Source organism: Prinia subflava, chromosome 10 (assembly GCF_021018805.1).
Source record: "Prinia subflava isolate CZ2003 ecotype Zambia chromosome 10, Cam_Psub_1.2, whole genome shotgun sequence".
Taxonomy (NCBI): Eukaryota; Metazoa; Chordata; class Aves; order Passeriformes; family Cisticolidae; genus Prinia; species Prinia subflava.
In genome coordinates, this window is record NC_086256.1 from 17,839,799 (window position 1) to 17,860,642 (window position 20,844).

At 40.2% G+C, this 20,844-nt stretch overlaps 1 protein-coding gene across 1 annotated transcript in view; it reads right to left on the reverse strand.

Annotated features, from left to right (window-relative positions):
- Positions 1-20,844, reverse strand: part of DPYD (dihydropyrimidine dehydrogenase) — a 334,900-nt gene that overhangs the window by 24,770 nt on the left and 289,286 nt on the right. The gene's annotated exons all lie outside the window — the stretch shown is intronic.

Sequence of the window (20,844 nt, forward strand, 5' to 3'; positions counted from 1 at the left end):
ACTGTGTGCTCATTGTGGCTGTTCTGCAGGCCCAATGGGCTGATGTGGCACAAGAAACCCCACCAATGGTCCTTGCACAGAAACTCCTGTCCTGATCCTGCAGAGCTTCTCCGTGTGGCTCAGCACGCAGGGAGTCACCGACTGAGGCTGAGCCTCTCTGCAGTGACAGGGGAACCAGGACCACGTCCCCCTGGCTGCCCACAGCCAACCCACCCTCCCTGGGCATGCACACCTGCTTCACCCCTGGAGCTGCCTGGCTCCCACGAGAAGTGAAACAGAGCACAGCAGACACATCTTTTACGCTGCTTGAATAAACTGTCTTGTCTCCAGCCATTCTGCACCCAGTTCCAGATAACTTCTTCACATGTGAGTGATCCTGCATGCCCTACAGAGCACTGCTACTCAAAAATCTGCCATATTTAAAAATCTTGTCATTTAAATTGTAAAAAAAAAATAATAATTCTTCACATAATTCAACTTGTTAAAATTATGCCAGATATTTATAGTGATTCAATCTACAGCTCAAAAACAAGTCATCTGTGGCCATTTTGACCATTAAGACAGAGAGGGAAACAAAATTTTCTACTTAGTGCAGCTTCTCTACATTAATGCTGTCTACAACAGCAGTGCTGCTCTAAAGGTCACAGATGACATAATTTATGTTATTATAGATAATCCATGTCATCTCTCTGCCTGACTCTTTTTCTTCATATTTTATAGAGGTGCTGTGTATTTCAATGGATAAAGCTCCTAGGAGAGCTTCAGTCTGAGCAGCTTCCAAAGGCAGGAGCAGTCACCACACAGAGAGATTTTCCGCTTCTCCTCAGGAAGGCAGGGCCATTTCTTGCCTCCAGATAACACGCAGGAGCCTGTCTCTTCCCAAATATCCAGTCCTTCTGTGTGCAGAGCAATCAAACAAGCCATGCCACCACTGCAGGGCAAACTGCAATGGCAGCAGTGATGGGAAGTGGATTTTGGTTCCCAGGTTATTTGTATGAATGAACGAGTCCAGGCTCCACCATGTCCAAATGCAGTTTGGTACTGGGACTTCCCTGGTGGCACATCCTGAGCACACCATCTGCAGCAACTGCTCAGTTGTCCTGATTTTGTGTACAGCAGCCTGGAGAAGAGCTCAGGGGGATCCATCTCAGTCTCTTCCAGGTGCTGAGCAAGGCAGGTTGCTACAGGCTGTGGTTACTGAGGGGGTGCTAGCTCTGGCTTTATAAAATCCTTTCCAATAACTGATGGCCACTTTGCACTCATAAAGTATCCTGTCCTTAGAATGTAAGGATTGACGTTTTCACTTGCACACATCACTCCAGTGTGTCACTGCTCCTACACTGCTGATGCTTGTACATCAAGAAGCCTCCTTGGAGGGGCTGTGCCCATGTGTGCCTCAACCACTGCCCTGCCTTCTGCAATGAAATGGCCTCAGCATTTACATGCTGCAGTGCTGCCCCGTGGGGTATTTGTACAGCTCCTTTATGCAGGAAAAGGCTTCAGCAAATTACAGTGGTTGTATTCATAGCATGCTTTTGTTTAGTAATCACCTCAGGAGACTATACAGATCTGAAAAGTGTGGAAAGGTATTGTGAGATGGTTTATGAATCCCACTAATCTTCAAACTGACATTTTCAGGTGTGGGTCTATCCTGCATGGTTTTTACTTTTTAGGAGCTTGGTAATAGCCTTTAGGAGGTCAGCAATTATCCCAGTGCTCCAGGAGTCAAATGCAATTTCATCTCATTTTATTTCATTTTAGATTTATTGCTTGGTCATTTCAAGCAGGTAGATGAGAATGTAATCATGATCAGCTACAGCTTTTGCTGTTCTGTTTCTGCACATACAGCTATGGCAGTGATCCCAGCCAGCTCCATTAGTTCTTCTTGCTGATACTGTTGGCGTTCTTCAACCACTGTTTTGATATCAAATTGCATTTTCTTTCACTGGTACCCACAACTAAGGAGCTCAAAAGATACTGGGGTAGTTACAGTCTGTAATTCTTATATGTAAGACATTTGCAAATACATTAATATTGCATCAGAAACTGAAAAGATTTTTTTAAGATGGAAAGCATATTAGCACCTGCAGGTCTGTGCAATACCTTGTTAAATTGCTATGTACAGCTTCCCATCTTCTCTACAGCTGCCTGGCTGCCCATCTGACTTGTGGCTCTGGAAAACCTCAGCAATGAGACTTAGGCTCTCCTTACTTTCTCTTGCCTTAATGCTTTTTCTCCGAGTGCTGAGGACATTCTATCAATTAAGAGCCCTCCTGGCTGCATCGCTGTGTCCATTTCCAGCTTTTCTTTGCCTAGAAGACATCCTAGACCCTTAAAACACCATGAAAATACTTCACTACAGGGCTCTTAGAGCATGCTACTTAGTTCAGCTAAGTCTTCTGACTTTTTGTCTGTAACTTTTATGAATTGTTTGCCCCAGTTTCATCACATCCCTCTTTCATTCACTTCATTTAGTTAACAGCAGAGAATTTGTGAGTTATCTATACTTCCTGGTATTTTAATTTGTTCAGCTTTTTTTGGTAATCAGCATTGTCCTGCTGGTATTTTGGCTGTTTCTATCATGTATATTTTGGATTGTTTCTATGCTGTACATTTTTGTCAGCAGTTTTAGACTCCCAGAAAATGCCAACAAAGTCTCTGCTGTCTAGTATTTACTGATGTTTTAACTAACCAGCTGACATTCAAACTCATCTCTGCTTTAGTGTTGCTGCTCTTAGTTTAAAGTTCATGCTTCTGTAAACAGCACCACAAGTTTATTTTTGCTCTTGTGTAGCGCATCAAAGCCAGATATGAGTAAAGTTATATTTTCTGAGTCAGTTTGTTTTCCTGATGTGGTGAATTGTTTCCTTTTTACTACTGCAAGCAAGCTTTGGCAAAAAAATCTTCCTGCCAATGCAAAAAATCCCATATGTGAGACAATTACCAGTCCACTTCTCTTTGCTTTGTGCTAATGCATTTATGTTTGCACAGGATTTTTCCTTGTCTATGCAAAGCTTTTCTGGGCAGTTAAGGGCTTGTCTCTGCTCCACTGGTGGCCTCAGCTCGTGCCCAGGAGCCCTGCATTGCTGCCGTGCTGCTGCACGAGCTGTGCACTCATGGTTTAGTTGAGACAAGAGCACACCTTTGACGTGAATCTCTTCTTTGTCCCCACACCACACCTCACTTCTTATGGCAGCTGCAGACAGCACAAACTGCATTTTATTTCTGATGAAATGAAACCTGAGTAGGTGCTCCAGGGATGCAGCTGACATGAGCTCCAGCTGCTAATGGGCATTTAGCCCAGGAGAGGAGACAAGAGCTAGAAGTCAGTAAGAAAACCTGGGATGCACACGGTGTGGACACCAGTCTGCAGCATCAACCATTTCACTCTGCAGCCCTGTTCCTACCTGGCCTGTTTGTCTGCACTGCTCCTTGATGTAAACAGAACCTCTGGGTGCTCTCATTTGAACCACTGCAACTTGTCCCACCTACAAACTGAATTCAGCCTCTGGGATGCAAGGACCTCACGGGTTAGCTGCTTTATATCCTCGGGAAACACAGGGACTTACCATTTTTTTCAGACCATCCATACTTGGATATCACATATATAACAGTCAAACCATACAAAAATATGTATACTATAGTCACACATTTATATCATTACATTACATCCTATTATATCTTAGATATTTCTGAAGATTTTCCAAAAATTCTGCCTGTTTTTCTTGATTTTGGAGCCTCAGGCTGTTAGAGCTCTTTTTCTGGGTGCAATTTTCACTAAGATCTAACAGGGCTCATTTCTGTGTCCATCTGTCCATCTTTCACGCTCAGTCACACACTGCCATTACTTGTCTTTTTTTTCCCTTCAGAGGCTTTTAGGAGATACCCTCCATGCCCACAGCAGTAAATCATGTCTGGGAATGTTCCTGGGCACAAGGATGTTTTCATCTGTCCTCACAAAGCATTTTTTGCCTCTTCTGGCCTGTGCTGACTGTCAGTGTCCCAGGCAGTTCCTGGAGAGGCTTTGGAAGCTGGCATGCTCCAGGAGCCATTCCCAGCAGGCAGCCTGCCTGCAGCCAACCTGCTTTGGAGACTAACAGCTTCTGATCATCAGCACAGGCTGCCTGCTGCCAGCTGGCCCCAGCACCTAGCAATATTCCCGGGTACATTTCATTTGGAAGTACAGACATTTCCCTCCTTTCTGAAGTTAGGTGCCTATAGGAATCTCATCACTTCTGATGTCAGTGCCCAGGCAGAATGAAGTAGGATAGTGTAACATCCAACTAGTTTCAAAAAATGCTATTCTCTGTCATAAGGGACTTCCTGGAACTAGACACAAAGCTTAATGATAATCATAAAAAGTGTGCCATGGTACGGAGCTATTTATAACAGGTATTACTGCATTTTTGAACCTTTAAGAACACATCTTTTTTTTTTTTTTTCTTCCCCTCCACAATAGGAGAAGTACAATTACAGCTTTAAAAGAAAACTAAGAAATGAACTATGTTGCAACATGAGACAAAGAATGAGCTGTATCTTCAATCTAGTCTTAAAGCAAGTTCCAGCACCAGGCATAAATGGTTTGTCCATTCTATGGCTACTTTACACTACACAGGGCTCTCTTCACACTCTTTAAAATGTTGTTGCAGTCTTAATTAGGCAGCAAAGCAATCTCAGGATGCTATAGAGTTTTCTTTTTGACACTTTATTGATATTAGGGACACTGATACTGACACTGATTTAGACAGATCATAAAATCATATTATTTTGATTTAATGCTCCTTTCTAAGTGAAATAACAGCTTTAAAAATTTACTGTTGATGATTGCTTCCAGCTTCTTTAATATAATTTGCTATCAATTGTTTGTCCCTTAAGAAAACTTTGTTTTAAAGTCTGTAGACATTTCCCCAACAGAAATGAGTAGGTTTGAGGGATCCACTGAATCCTTTTTTGTAACAATGAAACTGATCTTCTACATCAAATACTTGGCAAGTCCCAATGACACTACTGAGAGCATGAACATATTTAAGGATCAGCCTAGGCACTGGTTTCCCTCTTCAAGAATGAGAAACATCTTGAGAATTATAATGTCTTACTTTTTCTGAAAATAATACCAACTGAATATTCACGGAATGAGTCTTGGGAACAGAACTGTGAGCTCATTTTTATTTCCTTTCAGTATTTAATTAGGTTCCTTGAGCCTGCTTCTAAGTGTCTCTGTTCCTGCTCCAGAGGAAAAAAGAAACCAGATGAAATGGACACTTGTTTCACATTGCCTTCCCTTGCAAAGATTTCATGCCACCTTCATCATTAAAATATCCCAGTGATGTCTCTTAGCTGATGAATTCCACCTATCTTGCACATCTCACCTGCTCTCCCATTCTCCTTCTTTGGGTATGGGACAGGCTGCTTGGTTCTGGTTAAAACTTTAATAATTTCCTTCCTGTAAAAACAAAAGCCAGTAGCCACACAGATACACTTTTGCACAGAGAAGGTGAAGCTGGAAAAGTGCCTTTTACTGCCAGGGTGAAAGGCAAAGGCACTGGCTGAGTCCGAGGTCCTGTGCGAGCTTGTTCCACAGCCGTGTCCGTGCCCCTAAGCCACGCTAAGCTTACAAGCACTGTTATAAACAGTGCTCTGCTGAAAATCCAGCAAGCCAAGGAGGGAGTGCAGGGAGTCCTCCCCGGGGTTTGGGCATGGAAGGTACAAAGGATCTTTCACTGACAGTGCTGAGGAAAAGAGCCAAGCTCTGTTTGCTGTTCTGTGCCTGGAGGGCTTGTCTGGGGTTTCCACACCACCACCACCACTCCTCACTGCCAGCACATGCAGGGAGCCAGGGAGAAAAAGGGAAAAAAAATGGAGGCAACAAAGGAGGTCAGTGCTTCACCTGAGATGGAAGATAGATCTTTCCTTCAGGGAGTGCTGAACCTTACAGCTGAACTGCTCCTTGGAAAATGCTGGAAATCCAGCCTAGAAAATGGAGGGAAGATGGCCTGGTGTGCTCACACCAACCTGAGTCCCTGAGCAGACATGCTGCAGCATTTTAAACAAGCTGAAGTTTTCCAGAAGATAATTACAACTGCTGCTACTTCATACTTTCCATTCCTTTACCTCTTAGTAGAAGGTAAATCACAGCAATAATAAATCCTTCTGTAGAAATGCAAAGCAGAACTAAGAATGAAATTGATGTCATAATTTTAATTTATCGCTTTCATTGCTGTTAATTTATACACAAACACTGCCCTAAGTTCCCCCTGGAAAAGAATCCAATTCCTTTCAAGCATCCCCCATGAAGACCAGATACAGACACTGAGTTCCATGCTGCATTTTAGTATTAAAAAAATCCCTATTTTTTTCAAGTTGGAAAAAAGAACATGCTCCTGTAGCAAGACAAAGCAAAGCAAAGCAAGGCACATTTGTTCAACCCGTATTTGAAGTTCCTGATTGCTGTGATAAGGGTTGAAGAATAATTTAAGATACCTCAGCTATAATGGATCACAGAAAAAATTTCCAACAGCCTTTTAAAAAATCTTACTGTTCTTACGCATATAAAGCCATCTGGGGCACAAACAAAGTTGAACTTTCTGGCTGAGCTCACTTCACAACTCGCAGCTTGGTTCCAGTGTAGATCACTAAGCCACATATTATCTTTCAAAAATTCCTCAAGAACTTAAGCCCAGATAAACACCACAACATAAAATTTTCACGGCTATCCTGCCTGTCACACACAGTGGCCAGGACCTGGCCATGAGGATTATCAGGTTTGGGGCAGTTTATGCTGCAGAACATCTCCCAGATGGGCACAGGGTGGCAAGTGGGGCATGGAGGGCCAGGAACAGTCACTGTGGAGTTATTGTGGCACAGAAAACCTGGAAATATTTTGAACTTCTTTGCAACTATTTCTTAGAAATTGACAGACCATGGGAAAAGCTCAAATGTCTCAAACTCCAGCTGATTTTGGAGGGGAAAAAACTCCTCGAATTAGAATGAGAACTGTACAATTCAGAAACTCCTGTGTGTGAGAATGTAGGTAAACTTTGGTACTCGAGGCAGCAGACTTTCCTGCTGTCCTCCTCTGCCTTCAAGATGACTGTTTGGTACATTATACAAAGACAGAAGCACCACTGAGGGCAATTATATTGTTTTCTCTGCCAGGTTTTCAGAGAAAGCAGACACATTTTGGAGTGTTACTGATTTTGGATTAGACAAAGTATCTGCAGTTTGCTCACCACCATTATTGTACTATTACCTTTATTTCAATGCCACTTAATTACTTAACAATTGAATTTGTATGAGTAAACAATTTCATCTCTGATGTAGAAATATCTCCCTAAAATCAAGTAAAACATTTTCAATAGGTAAACATCAGAACTGAGTTTTTTACTGACTGAGCTAAGAATAGCTGTCAGCAATATACTGCAATTGTTTGTTCAAGCAAATGTTTACAAATACATGGAAATAAATTGTTACATTAAAATCAATCAATACATTAAAATAAAAATTCTTAATTTTCTTAATTCCAAAAAAATCTATTCCTTCATGACTGCAAAAGCCAAGTAGAATCCATATGCAATAAAACAATCCCCAGCCTAAAATTTTAATCCAGTTGTCCAATAACTTCTATTTCTTTGCAATATTTTTACTTTATTATACTTTTACAATACCCTCAAATGTATCTATAAAACTTTACAGCCCTTTTCCAACAGCATTTGGGGTGTGGTCTCAAAAGAAGCACATTTATGAGCTGCAAGACAGGAAGAAAATTAAAGTATCCTTATGGGACTGAGGCAGGGACACTACAGTTATGAGCTCAGAATTTGATGTAATTCTTGAGTCTCTAAGTTTTCATTGCAATTGCTTTATGGAATTATCTTGTACTGGACTGATAACAGTGCACAACCTCTCAATATTTGAAACTGAAAGCAAGTTATGTTGTGGCATGATCCCTTTCACAGCAGCAACTGTGCATATCCTGGCTAATGCTTATGGCTGGGGACTCACCCCTTGTGCTGGAGAATCCTCAGGGGAGCTCACCCTGTCAGACACTTTATATTGGGACCTTTCTCTGTGGATGAGCTGGGGATGGTATTTGGAGAGTTAGAGTCTTACAACAGACTGTGTCAAGATTTCACCTAAATACATCTCAATAAATGCTCAGTTTTGCACTAAGAATCATATTCCCAGTGTATGCTGAATTATGAGCCAGTACTCAAATTAGTGGTCAAAACCAGAGGCATCCCCTCCCAAACTCCATTTAGGAACTGGGCAACTAAAGACACAGTCTGGATGGAGAGGAAATGTTTTTTTAAATGGAGACAGAGAGGCAGACTTTCAAGCTTTTCAGACTGCACGTTGATCAGTGAAACGTTGTTATAAATACCTTTGCAAACTATTCACACTATGCAGACAAAAATAACTCAGCAATAAACAACGGAGAAATAAATTAGGTACTGTGGAAAAATGTAAATACTGTTTCTCCTCCATCTGCTTGATCCTGGTAAATAAGTCCAAAATCCAGCAGCAGGCACAAAAGCCCACCCACAGACCAGGGACTGAAGGTCAAACCAAGCCATGGCAGAATTGATAAGAAAATGGCTGCAGTCTATCAAATGAAAGATGATGACTTGGTTGTGAAGGAAGAGAGGGGAGTTCTGAAGTGTGAGGCATTTATCAGCCCTGCTCTGCACCAACCAAAACAGCCCTGAGGAAATGGTGGTTACAAAAGGCACACTCATTCTACAGTCACCAAAGGATTTCGGGTTGCTCCTGTTTTAATTGGTAACTTTGGAAGCTTCAAAATACCAACTTTCCTAATGGAAATGGTATGCGAGCTGTTTACAGTTTGGTGATTTTTAGTAAAAAGGAAAATATAGATATGTTTGTGCTTATAGAGCTTTCTGTGTTTGCAATGAGCCTTCTGGCTGTCAATTTACAAATGGAAAAATTTTAAATGACATTTCAAAATGTCAGAAGTGCTCAGCAATTGAAAGAAGACTCAGTAAAGGCAAGAAAAAAGAGACTAGAGAAACTTTTGCTGGAGAGACTATATTAGACTTTTGGTTTGGAGTTGGAAAATATGCTTTTTGGAATCTATTTACTATTATTATTATTAGTTGCAGTAGTAGTAATAGTAAATATTCAGAAAATATTAAGTAATGATTAGCAGCTAGGATATAATGCTCTATGCTGTAATGATGGTTAATATAAATAAATATAATTATAGTTTATAGGTTCTAGACTACAGCTACTTTAAGCTCAACTGCAAGACCTTGTCCTGATGAATCTAAATAAACCCCTGTATTTCACTGATATGTCTGCATTTCTTGTGAATCCAGACATAACATATAAAACAAGGTATTTTATGGCTTTTATATAAATAAATCATCAACTTGGAAAAAAATACAACATAATAATACAAAAGAATGTATTAATTATTCCAAGAAGTCAAACAGGAAAGACACAAAATGTTTTACAAAAGAACAGATATATAATGTGACATATCCTGACCAATATATGGGTTATATACTGACTTACCTGCACTGGATAGTTGCAAGTGTGGAAATCAAAACCATGGCCATGGCATAAAATATAAAAGGAGCTATTTCATTAAAACTTGTCTGCTGAGTTGAATGAAGGGCAAACAAGGTCTTACCTGCATGAGGATTAGACCCACCTCCTTAATAACAGCTAGGGTAGGTGTTCTTAACCATCCACCATCAGAGCACCCAAGTTCAATCAGCCTGAATGAGATCCCAAGAAATCAATAAAATTCTTGCCAGGCCACTTCAAACTATTACAGAGCCCCAGTGTGGAGCAACAGATTACAGGCTGGCTGTAATCTTTCCCTGGAACAACTCAAACACAGTTCTTGGGCCTTAATGAGTTTTGTTCAGCATGAATAGGTCAGCAGAGTGCAGAAATCTCTTCTCTCAACTTCTCCATGTAGAAAGGGTGTGCCACCAGCTCTGTTCAGGTACTGAGGACAGTTGTCCTGTGCCAATGTATGACTCATGGACAATGGAACAGAAAGACATTTTTAGTCCATTTGTCCATAAAAAACTCAGGGAGTACAGCTTTGACTGCTAAGATACGCATGTGGTTGAATCAAAACCACACAGGACTACAGAAAAAGCCTTCAAGGGCTTTCTAGAGCAATAAAAACAAAGTAAATGGGAAATGTCATAATCATGTTCCTTAAGTCTGATCTTCCTCTTTAAGCAAAAAGACATTTCAATTGCATACTATTAGATACTTACAGCTCCAGTGACTTACAGTAAGTCACTGTCCGGACACTTTATAAGGATCCAGTGGCTTCCATGGGTAGCCCCTATTGTGCAGCTATAATGTTGGAAAGTGCCAGGGTCTAGCTTGTGCTAGACAGGAAAAGTCTGCAAGCCCAGCACATAGTCCTGGTGATCCAAAATTTCTCCCAGCAATACTTTTATTAGACTCTATGCATTCAAGTTTTAAAAATCCTCCCCACCTTTAATCTCAGCAGCACAGCAGGAAACCTCCGTCATTTCTACAAAAAACACTTTTCTTCCAATCAGGACAATTTTTCTCCTACTTTTCCTGAAGACTTTTTTCCCCCACTCCTAATTCAATTCATCAGTCCCTGTTATGTTTTCACTCTACATCAGAAAAATCCCCCTTTCTTCATTGATTCCAAAATTCCAAATATTTGCATATCACAGAGTTCTCCACCTCTTATGTTTACATGCTTCATTTGGGCAGGACACTGCAGGACTTTTAGCTTCTTTAGCCTCTCCCCATAAATAACTCCCATACTTCTCATACATATGTGCATGCCACTACACTTGAGGCTATTTCTATAGGCCAAATCTGTTTCTAAGAGAATTAAGATATACTCTTGCAAACTTCCTCTCAAAACTAGCATAAGAATAAAAGAGTTCTTGGAAAACAGGCTGAAAATTAATTCTAAGTCTGCTATCTATGACCAATATCACCTATTTAATTTTGCACTTTTCTTGCGTGGACTTTGTGGCCCACTGAGTACTTTGCTATCCAAATAAACAGCTTTCTTAGATGAGAACCTTAAAGGGATAATGATTCTTTCAGAAGGTAGAAGTCCAAGTCTTGCACATCGGTATGTGTGTCTGTGACTAGTACCATAAAGAAAATGGGAACACATAAATAAAAGCAGATTTTACTAATAATAGCTACCTATAGATAGAGAAGAGGCCTTTCTGATTGCACAGATATTTCTAAGCCATCTGACTGTAGGATACAGCGGATGTCTGTAGGATACAGCCTGCAACTCTGTAAGACTACATCTCATGTAATATCAAGCATTTTACCAGGGCTTAATGAATTAAAAGATGGTTAGAAGTACTGCTTAGAAAGACACAATGTTGTTAATAAATGTCTTCTCTCACTAGGGGTAGATTCTAGAGAAGATTTTAGTACCATCAGGTTCTCAGACTAGTAATTATAGCTTACATTTTGAAAGCCACAACCTTGCTTTCATGAATGCAATTTGCATCAAAATCTGCACTTACAAAATCAGGGAGAAGAGTTTTGCACACATAAATTAATTGCCTACCCATTTTCTAGTGCTTGAACTGCAGACAATTAGCTATCAATCATTACTGACCTGAGCTTTATTCAGTGAGGACACAAAGAGTAGGGCTCTGCAACTAATGCCAATCCCACAAATACTGCAGCTTCCTAAACATCCCCAAAATCTGTCTTCACCTGACAAAGAAAATACTCTTTGGCAGTAAATGATGGTACAGAACTGAAGGCTGGAGAAAGAGTGAGGAGAGGGAGAGGAAAAGAGAGAGATACCGATTTGCTCTCAATGAATATGAAAAAGCTGATCTCTGCCATTGAGGAAAATTCTTGCACCAGCAAGTGCTGACTGATTGTGATGAGGAATGCTTTATCACCCAGATCCAGACACCCTTTCATATGGTGATTATTATTCCTGTCATGACCCTCTGGTCATCAAGCCACAGTGTCTTTTGTCACGAAACAACTATCCAATAAGGAATAATCTAGGAATAAGCCTGTAGCATAATATCTTCTGCTTGCTTATACACACAGCGGGAGGAGGAAAATCTTCTTCCTGTGAGTTATTACCTGCTCTAATCCACTTTGGAAAATAGCAGTATTTCCTTAATTTTGTGAAGCATGCAAACATATATTTCACAAACTACAGCTACATGAAAAGCTCAGACCAGAGCTGAAAGCAAATCTTAAAGCTCTCTCAGGTAATGAAAAACAGTCCAGCATCACCATCAAATCCATGGCAGCACAGAAACTATCAAATATTCACATTAAACTTGATAAGAACATTCAAAGACTGAACTGCATGCCAGCTTGCCTCTATGTTTAATTTCAGATTGTCTTCTATAAGGCCTTATTCCTGATGCCATTCTTGGAGTAAGAGCTTTGACAAAGAAAGGTAACACCTGCATAAAACCCCAACAAATGCCACATACTACCTAAAACATTGGGACTGGTTTAGTTCTTATACAGTTACAGAGACATTTTATATTAACATCACCATCATCCATATTATTATTATCCAACTACAATCCGCTTTAGAACTCATTTAACCTTCCACACACTATTTCTCTGTTTTTTCCAGTTCAGTTCCTTGAGAAAGGGGCTACTCCTCTGCAGTCAGACAGTTTATACCACACTGAAAGCATCCAGGGAAGAAGGGCTGGGAACCTGAATCTGGGAGCAGAATGAGGAGCCATTTCTGGCCACACAAGCTAGCTCTTTTTATATTTTTTCTGTCTCTACTCCCTATGTAGATCACCTAACACAAGGGCTGTTTTGAATGGTTTTATCCAGCTAGCAAGCTAATCCTAAGTAACAAATACAACAATACATATACAACTGTACAGAATAAAAAATTAATGGTGTTAGAGAAGGATGATGCACAGAGACATTATGTGTGACACTGGGGAGGAAGTGGGGGTAAGTGTGCATGGTTAATATGAAAAGATGTCAAAAAAAATGAAGCATAATAATAGTGCAATTTATCCTTGCTAAACGTACTGCACTGTGCTATAATTAAATATGAAAACCTAAATTTATCTCTATGTTCGGCTGTCATTAACTTAACAGGGAGTGCACATGTTCTAATCTAATGGCTGATTTTTTTCTCCATGTGCAGCATATTAAAATGTATATTAGCCTCAAGGTGCATAAACACAAAATAATAGACCAAAGGTTTTGGCCTGTGGAGAAAAAAATCCATGCTCAAAGGCCGTCAAGTAGCTGGTGATGCAGGGGAGACACTCACTTAGCCTCATTAAGCCGAAGCTCTCTTTTGCTTGTCTTTTGTTCTGCATGACAGCAGTCTCTTTGTTGTATAATAATTCATTCCAAGTTCGTTCCAAGCTACCGAAACTGGTGAACTGTGGCCATTTTAATGAGCAGTATTGGTGGTATGCATAATCTGGAAGCCACGTGGACCAGGCAATCACAGAGCACTGCAGCCAGCAAAATGAGATACTGTCGAAATCACAAATTTGTCAAGTTGTTTTTGGACAGGGTATTATAATAAGCACTAAAATATGCATCTTATTACTCTGCATCTGCCAGTCAAAGATCACTGTAATGAATGCATGCTGCAGGGTATGACCAGGCCGTTTCCCTAAGTAAAACAAACTGCAGAGTACAAAAAAAGAATTATGTATTTTTGGCAGTGCCTGGATTTTTTTTTTTAATCCTTTTGCATCGGGAGTTGGATTTTCCTGGCTTGATGTCCACTGCCAGCAGTGAATGCACTAAAACTGCCACAGCCAAGGAGTTAACGTGAATACATGGTTTCTTAACAGCCACATTTACTGCCTGTGCATCTGAAACCTTAAACTCCATGCTCGAAGCAAATTTAGCATACAGTACATATAAACCCCACAAAGATTAAACTACTTTAAATACACTTTAATAATCCTAGCTCCTTTTGTTTTATACATTTCTTCTGCAAATGGCTTCACCGTTAGGGAAGATACATTTTACGTAACCTGCTCTCTCTGTGAGAAACAGTGCTGTAGGTAATCACAACTTCCATAAACCTCCATAATAGAGCAATTAGGAAAAAAAAAGATTTTAAAGTGGTCCTTTTTTTCTACAGATTTGTCAGACTCATAATTGAACTCAGCTTGAAAGGCTGGGAGGTTCACCAATGACAGCAAACCTGGTAAATATGGCTTGTGCAGTGGGGTGCAGAGTCTGCTCTGCTGGCACTCCCCAAAACTCTGCTGGTGATACCCCACAGAGAAAGGCTCTCATCTGAAGCAATGCCTGTGGAGGCCTTTCATCAGCAGCTGGGGAGCTGAAAGATTAAGTGAGGACAGAAGGAAAGGACTCATTTCCTCATCTGCCTGCAGATAATGGTGCAGACATATTTTGGCAGAGCCTTATTTTTGGGAAACCCAACAAGCATTTGCAGCAAGAGTCCCTGAGTGTGCTGATGCAAGTTCCCATAATATCCTAAGCTGAGAGGTTTCTTGATCAATACTGGCTTATACTTAAAAGGCTCTGTCTGGCTGAAAGCCATATTTCAGGTCCAAGTTTTAGCTAATGGGAAAGAGGATCAAACAGCTCTACTGGGTTTGTGAGGCCAGGTTTTGGTAGCAGGGGGAGCTATAGGAGAGGATTCTGTGAGGAGCTGTGAGAAGGTTCCCCATGTCTGACAGAGCCAAGGCCAGGCAATGACGGACCCATGGCTGGCCATGAGCGAGCCAATCAGGAATTACAGTGATTACAGGAATTACCTCTGTGATAACATATTTAAGAAGGAATTAAAAATTACTGCACAGAGGTAATTGCACTTGCAGAAGAGAGGAGGGAGAGAAACACTGACCACATGGTCAGTGAAGACAGAGGGGGAGGAGGTGCTCCAAGAGCCAGAGCTGCAATTCCCCTGCAGCCCCTGGTACAGACCATGGTGAAGCAGCTGTGCCCCTGCAGCCCTCAGAGGTCCATGGGGATGCAGAGATCCCCCTGCAGCCCATGGAGGAGACACACTGGAGCAGGTGGATGCCTGAGAGAGGGCTGTGATCCTGGAGGAAGCCCATGCTGGAACAGGCCTGCAGGCCTATGGAGAGAGGAGCTCACACTGGAGCAGGTTTCCCGATAGGATCTCTGAACCTGTGGGAGACCCGTGCTGGAGCAGCCTATTCTTGAAGGACTGCACCCCATGGAACTGCTGCTCATCAAGAGCTGTAGCTCATGGGGATGACTCGTGTTGGAGGAGTCTGGGGAGAATTGGTCTTCCATGGGAGGGACCCTGCATTGATCCAGTGGCAGCTCCTGTCCCTGAGAAGTGGGAGAAACGATGTGTGAAGAACTGACCACAACCCCCATTCCCTGTCTCCCTGTACTACTGAGGGAGGAAGGAGAGCCCAGAGAGGAGCTGGGGAGTGGGGGAAAAGGTGTTTTTAAGTTGTTTAACTTCTCATTATTGTGCCTTGTTTTTAACTGGTAATAAATTCAATTAATACCCCCAAACTGAGTCTGTTTGCCCATGATGATAAATGGTGAGTGATCTCTCCAGGTCCTTATCTCAGCCCCTGAGCCTTACTTTGGTGGGTACCTGGCATCCATCCAGGGTCAATCCACCACAGTTTAAAGATAATATTTTCCCCTCTGACTCTTCTTTAGAACCAGTCATAGCAATATGGGAAAACGATTTTTTCCCCCGATGTTAATTATCTTGTTGCAATCTTTATATCAACATATGTTAAACAGTCTGTATTTCCAGCCACAAATACCATTTTTCTGCCTTTTTTAATGCAGTGCTGGAAATAAGGCAACAGTTCCTTACCATACTGGGCAAATTTGCTTTCCTAAAGAACAAGGAGCACTTCCAAAAATGAAGGGTGAAAACCTCTGCTCAGTGATGGCAGTCAGAGGTCTTGAAGAATCTGAAGGCAGACAAAACTTTATGATGCAACAGTGGTTCTTGCATAGCTGTGAGTTCCCATTTAACTGATTTATTTAACAGAAGAGTTAATTTATATTTTCTATGAAGTCTTCTTGGTATAGCAAGGATTTTTTCTCTGCCATACAAAAGACTATTTAGATTTAACTGCAGTACAGTTAGAATTTAGCAGGTTTATACTGTTCAGAAAACTCAGATTTTAGTACCCACAGATAACTTGTAGGAAATGAGTATTTTAGTATAAATGGGAAGTCTGTTCCAATGGGAAGTCCATTAAAGAAGAAAATCAGAAGGTTGCTAAATTTAATGTGATGACCTTTCATTGAAGTCATACACTCTGCCTGTACAGCATCATTCTCTCTCATCTGTCTGATGAACAAAGCCACTGTCTATAAATGTGTTTTTACCAGATACAATTTTAACATTTTTAGTACAGCACAACCTTAACAGTTGAGAACTACCCACAGCTTGTTTGGGATTTTGTATATTTCTGGAATCAAGATGTTTAAATTACTAGTTTTTGTTATTTTTAATTTTTTATCATTTGGACATGATTAAACAAATGTCACTTGATCGTAACTCCAGGTGCTGAAAGCAAAGTATGAAACATCCATATATATTCTTCTCTTCCTATAAACCCACACCTACCAACTGAATACATGGCCAGATTTTTGTTTAGCTCTCTGGCATGCCTAGCAGTCATTAGGTATGATTTTTATAGCTGACATTAATGGAAGTTTTCCAGAGACACACTGTACCACTTCTGTGATCGCTGGCTGACACCAGTGCATTTCTGGGACATAATCACTTCAGCTCTCTGGATTAAGAGCAGTGAGCAACTAATAAAGGAGTCCTGTAACAAACAGACAAGGTGAGACAGTGAGACACACAGGGTATCAAACTGCACCTCTGGGGAATACTAGACCCTATTCAGATACCTAATGAGAACAGAGTCATCTTTATCGCTCCTGGGTATGTATGTTCCTGAGAAACTCGTGAACATTATTTTAAAACATAATTCTATTAATTTTGTATTGTAAGGAGACCAACTGTGCCCTTCCTCTGGTTTATACAGTTACCCTAATAGCTTTGGGTTGTAAGAATGTGCACTACATCTTAACTGTCTTCCTGACTGCGTCACGCACTTGATCTCAGTCCTAAATTCATTCTGAGGTAAGGGTGCTTTTACACAAGTTCTTCCTTGAAGGAGTCAGTGAGAAGCACTGTGGTGTTATCTTTACTTTGCCATTCTCTCATCTCAGCATCAAGATTTGCACACCGAGATTGAACCTGAGACTGACAACTTTTATTCCATGCAGAGGTGACTCAGAGTTGATATTAATGACAGTCATCTGTGCCAAGGTTTCAAGTGTCAGGTCCTCCCAAGAAAAAAACAACCCCAAACCCCAACTCAATAAACCATCTGAAAAGCAATGGGGAGGAAAGCCCAGAGCTCTGGCTTTGGCCACCTTTGTAGCCTGACACAGCATCTGTGCTAGGACTCTCTTTGGAGCTGTTATGGATATGGTTACAACCACAAGAAAGAATGAGTAAAATTGGTGGAACTACGGAAAACTATCATCCAGTGACTGGAAACCAAGGAGGCTGCCAGAAATCTCACTCCTATTACAGGCAGTGTAGTACCACAGGTCACATCCTGGACAATGGCTCCAGCAGCAACTGCTGTGTTAGCAAAAGGGAGAAGACTACTGAAAAGACTATCAGAAAAGAAATACCACTGGCTCAAAGATGATAAATTTAGGGTCTACATACAAAAATAAATAGATTCTGCATCAGTGAAATACAGAAAAAGAGCACTCAAGTTTTCAAAATATTTTCCAGTGCTGTGATGCTTCTGATATTTCAAGGGCTATAAATTATCAGAAGTATTAGTTTCATTAATGCAGAAGGATGAACAGATACTAATCAACATGAATCTCTCTTTCAGCCAAAGCATTTTATATTTGCTATTTAATTGCTTGTTATATTACGCTATTTAGCACAGTACTTTCAGTATTCTCTCTGTTTAGGAAGGAAATTAGTGTGACAAATGTAACACCTGACAGTGATAACTGTTCAGTTTGTCACTTATCTGGTGACTGCATGGCTTCAGTTTGAGGTTAGATATACCATTTAGAAGAAGGTATTTATCTTTTAGTTTTCTCTGGTCACCAAATATTGCAATATTTCATGACAAAACTCCACTGTGTCACTCTCCTGTAGCAACACTGCAGTCAGCATCTGTTTGATGCTGAAACCAGGATAGAAAATGAATTATAAAAAAATAGTCCACTATTACATAAAAATACAGACATTAGCATTCAATATTGCACTGTTAATCAAAACAGATACCATTATGAACATACTTATCCAGGAACAGAACGGCTCCTAAATCTGTAATATATTTAGAACTGGTAGAGGCTCAATGAATTTGTATACAATCAGAAAGCAAATGGTTCTTGATGCTGGTGAAAATAATTCCCCCTCAATTCCTTATTACTAAAATGTCAAATGTCTGAACTTTCTATCCCTGTGATTCTATTTGAAAATAATAGTAATCTTATAACAAAAAGGAGGCTGATTCCCGTATACTTTAAAATCTACTGCACCAAACCCGCAATACATCAAAATCAGCAAATTCACTTTTTTTTTTTTTTTTTTTTTTTTTTTTTTTTTTTTTTTTAATGCAAATGTTCATCCATATTTGCTGTTCAGCTTCTCAGAGGTCTTACTGAAGAAACTGCATTTCATCTCGTGGTATATATATACCAACACAAATTGGGACAGCTTCTTATGTTTTTGTAAGGCAGGATTTTGACTGTCACATTTTACTTCATGTATAACACACACATTCCCACACATTATTTTATCGATGGGAATGTATCAGTAGGTTATTTTCTCCATTCCAAACAGAGAGTAAGGACATACTTTTTAGTGAATTCATTTTAGAAAGACACTCACAAATGTGTGTTTTGACTTGCTGCCAAGCAAGTTAGATATTTGTGTTTGAATTGAGATGAAACTACAGTACTTAACTAAATTTACTAGGCACAAGTACATGAAATCCAATATTGATAATAATTTATGAAAGTAAGAATACTGATTCCTATAATACTGCAAACTTAGTTTATGATAACATAATTAGTTACACTAATAACACTGCTTAGGCACATTCTTGCTAATTAGGATATTATAAATATTAATGATATCAAGTCTTTGTATTTGATTGCCCCTAGTAGGATCATTCATCACGGTATTTCCAGTTACCAGAATTATATTATTTTTCTTCCTTTTCCCTTGAATGTTCATTCCTGGACAAACAGCCATCCTGAGCTTATGCCTAAAATGTATCAATAGCTTATCAACGATGCAGGCTGCTTAACTTTAAATGCTATTATTTACTAGCAATGTTACAATGATATAATTCAGTGTTAATATGAATACACAATCAATTATATTCTGTATATCTTTTAAATGTCCAACAGAGCCAGCCACACAAGATTACAGAGGGCTTTGTTTTTATTCTTTTTCATGTGACCTGTTTCAAGTTAAGATTCCTTTGAATTATTAAATGCTTCCTTAAAGCATATTTTCACGCAACCTTTTAAAAGTTAATTAATGATGTAGTGACAAGCAAAAAAGGCTAAAAATTAAAAATTGTTTTCCTCATTCAAAAGGACACGAGAAACATCTTTGACAAAGGTTGTCTGTACAGTAAAATACAAAGCTAATACAAAGACAGAACACTGAGTGCAGCTTTAAAGCAGAATTACAACAAATCTGTAACATGAGTTGGAAATGCTATGTAGGTTTCCACAGGTGTTAAAGGAAAGAAGTTTAGCTATAACCCTTTGAGCCTGGTTTAACTGCTTAACATAAGTAGATGAAAATGAAACTGCTTATATCTTGGTTTATTTTTAAGCAGTGTATTATCCAGAGCTTTAGGAATAGGATTGTCTTTCCTCCTTGAAGGTAATGTTATAATTTTCAGAGCTCCACAGAGAACAACAACGATATAGGAGTCTCTAATCTCCTGCTAAATCCAATTCCAGTCATCAGCAATGATAAGCAGAGATTTGGAGGCGTTTGACACTCCAAATCCTATTCTTTTGTAATTCTTTACTTTTTACAACATTTTCAACAGTCGTACATCAGATTTTTGGAAGGATAATCAATAGGCATGATGTATAACTGAAATCAGTCTTCAAAGTGATCCCCTCTAGTAACCAGAAACAAAAGCTTGGCCTCCCTGCTGTGCAGGTATTTTGCTTGGAGCAGGAGGCAGCCGGGCATCAGCAGGAAGCCAGTTACACCTCCCTGCTTCTCAGCGTGCATCAGCAGGTGCCCTGGTGGAGGGGTGAGCAGGGCTGGGGCAGCTGTAACCCACTGCATCTGTCAAAACCGTCCAAAAACGCTTTTGTAGCAGAGAACCACTAGAGCACAGAGGAAAGCCAGTCCAGAGGTTAGGATTTCACGCTGACCATCATTTACCTTCCTATTTCATCACAGACTTTCTAGGTTTAAATGATCGTGCAGAATTTAATAAATTGTCTGGTGTCACCGATCCTCACCTAGAACCTCTCTGTCTTGGAGAGGGTTTGGGCAGCAGCCCACATGAAGGACCACGAGATGCTCAGGTATGGTGACTGAAGGACCACTCCTACCCGATGTCATGTTCCAGCTAACAGCTGGTCTGTGACTGCCTGTCTCAGCTGGTGAGAGCCATTGCAAGAGGGTTTTTGCATGTCTCCTGAATGTTGCACCCTGGCTGAAACACCCAGGAACTTCTGGCACAATATTAAGATCAATCTGAAGTGAGTTGAGTTTCATCAAAACATGCAGTTCCAGAACTTGTTCTAATGCACTTGTAATTTTACATCCTATATTTTTTTAAAGACATGATGTTATGAATCATGTGA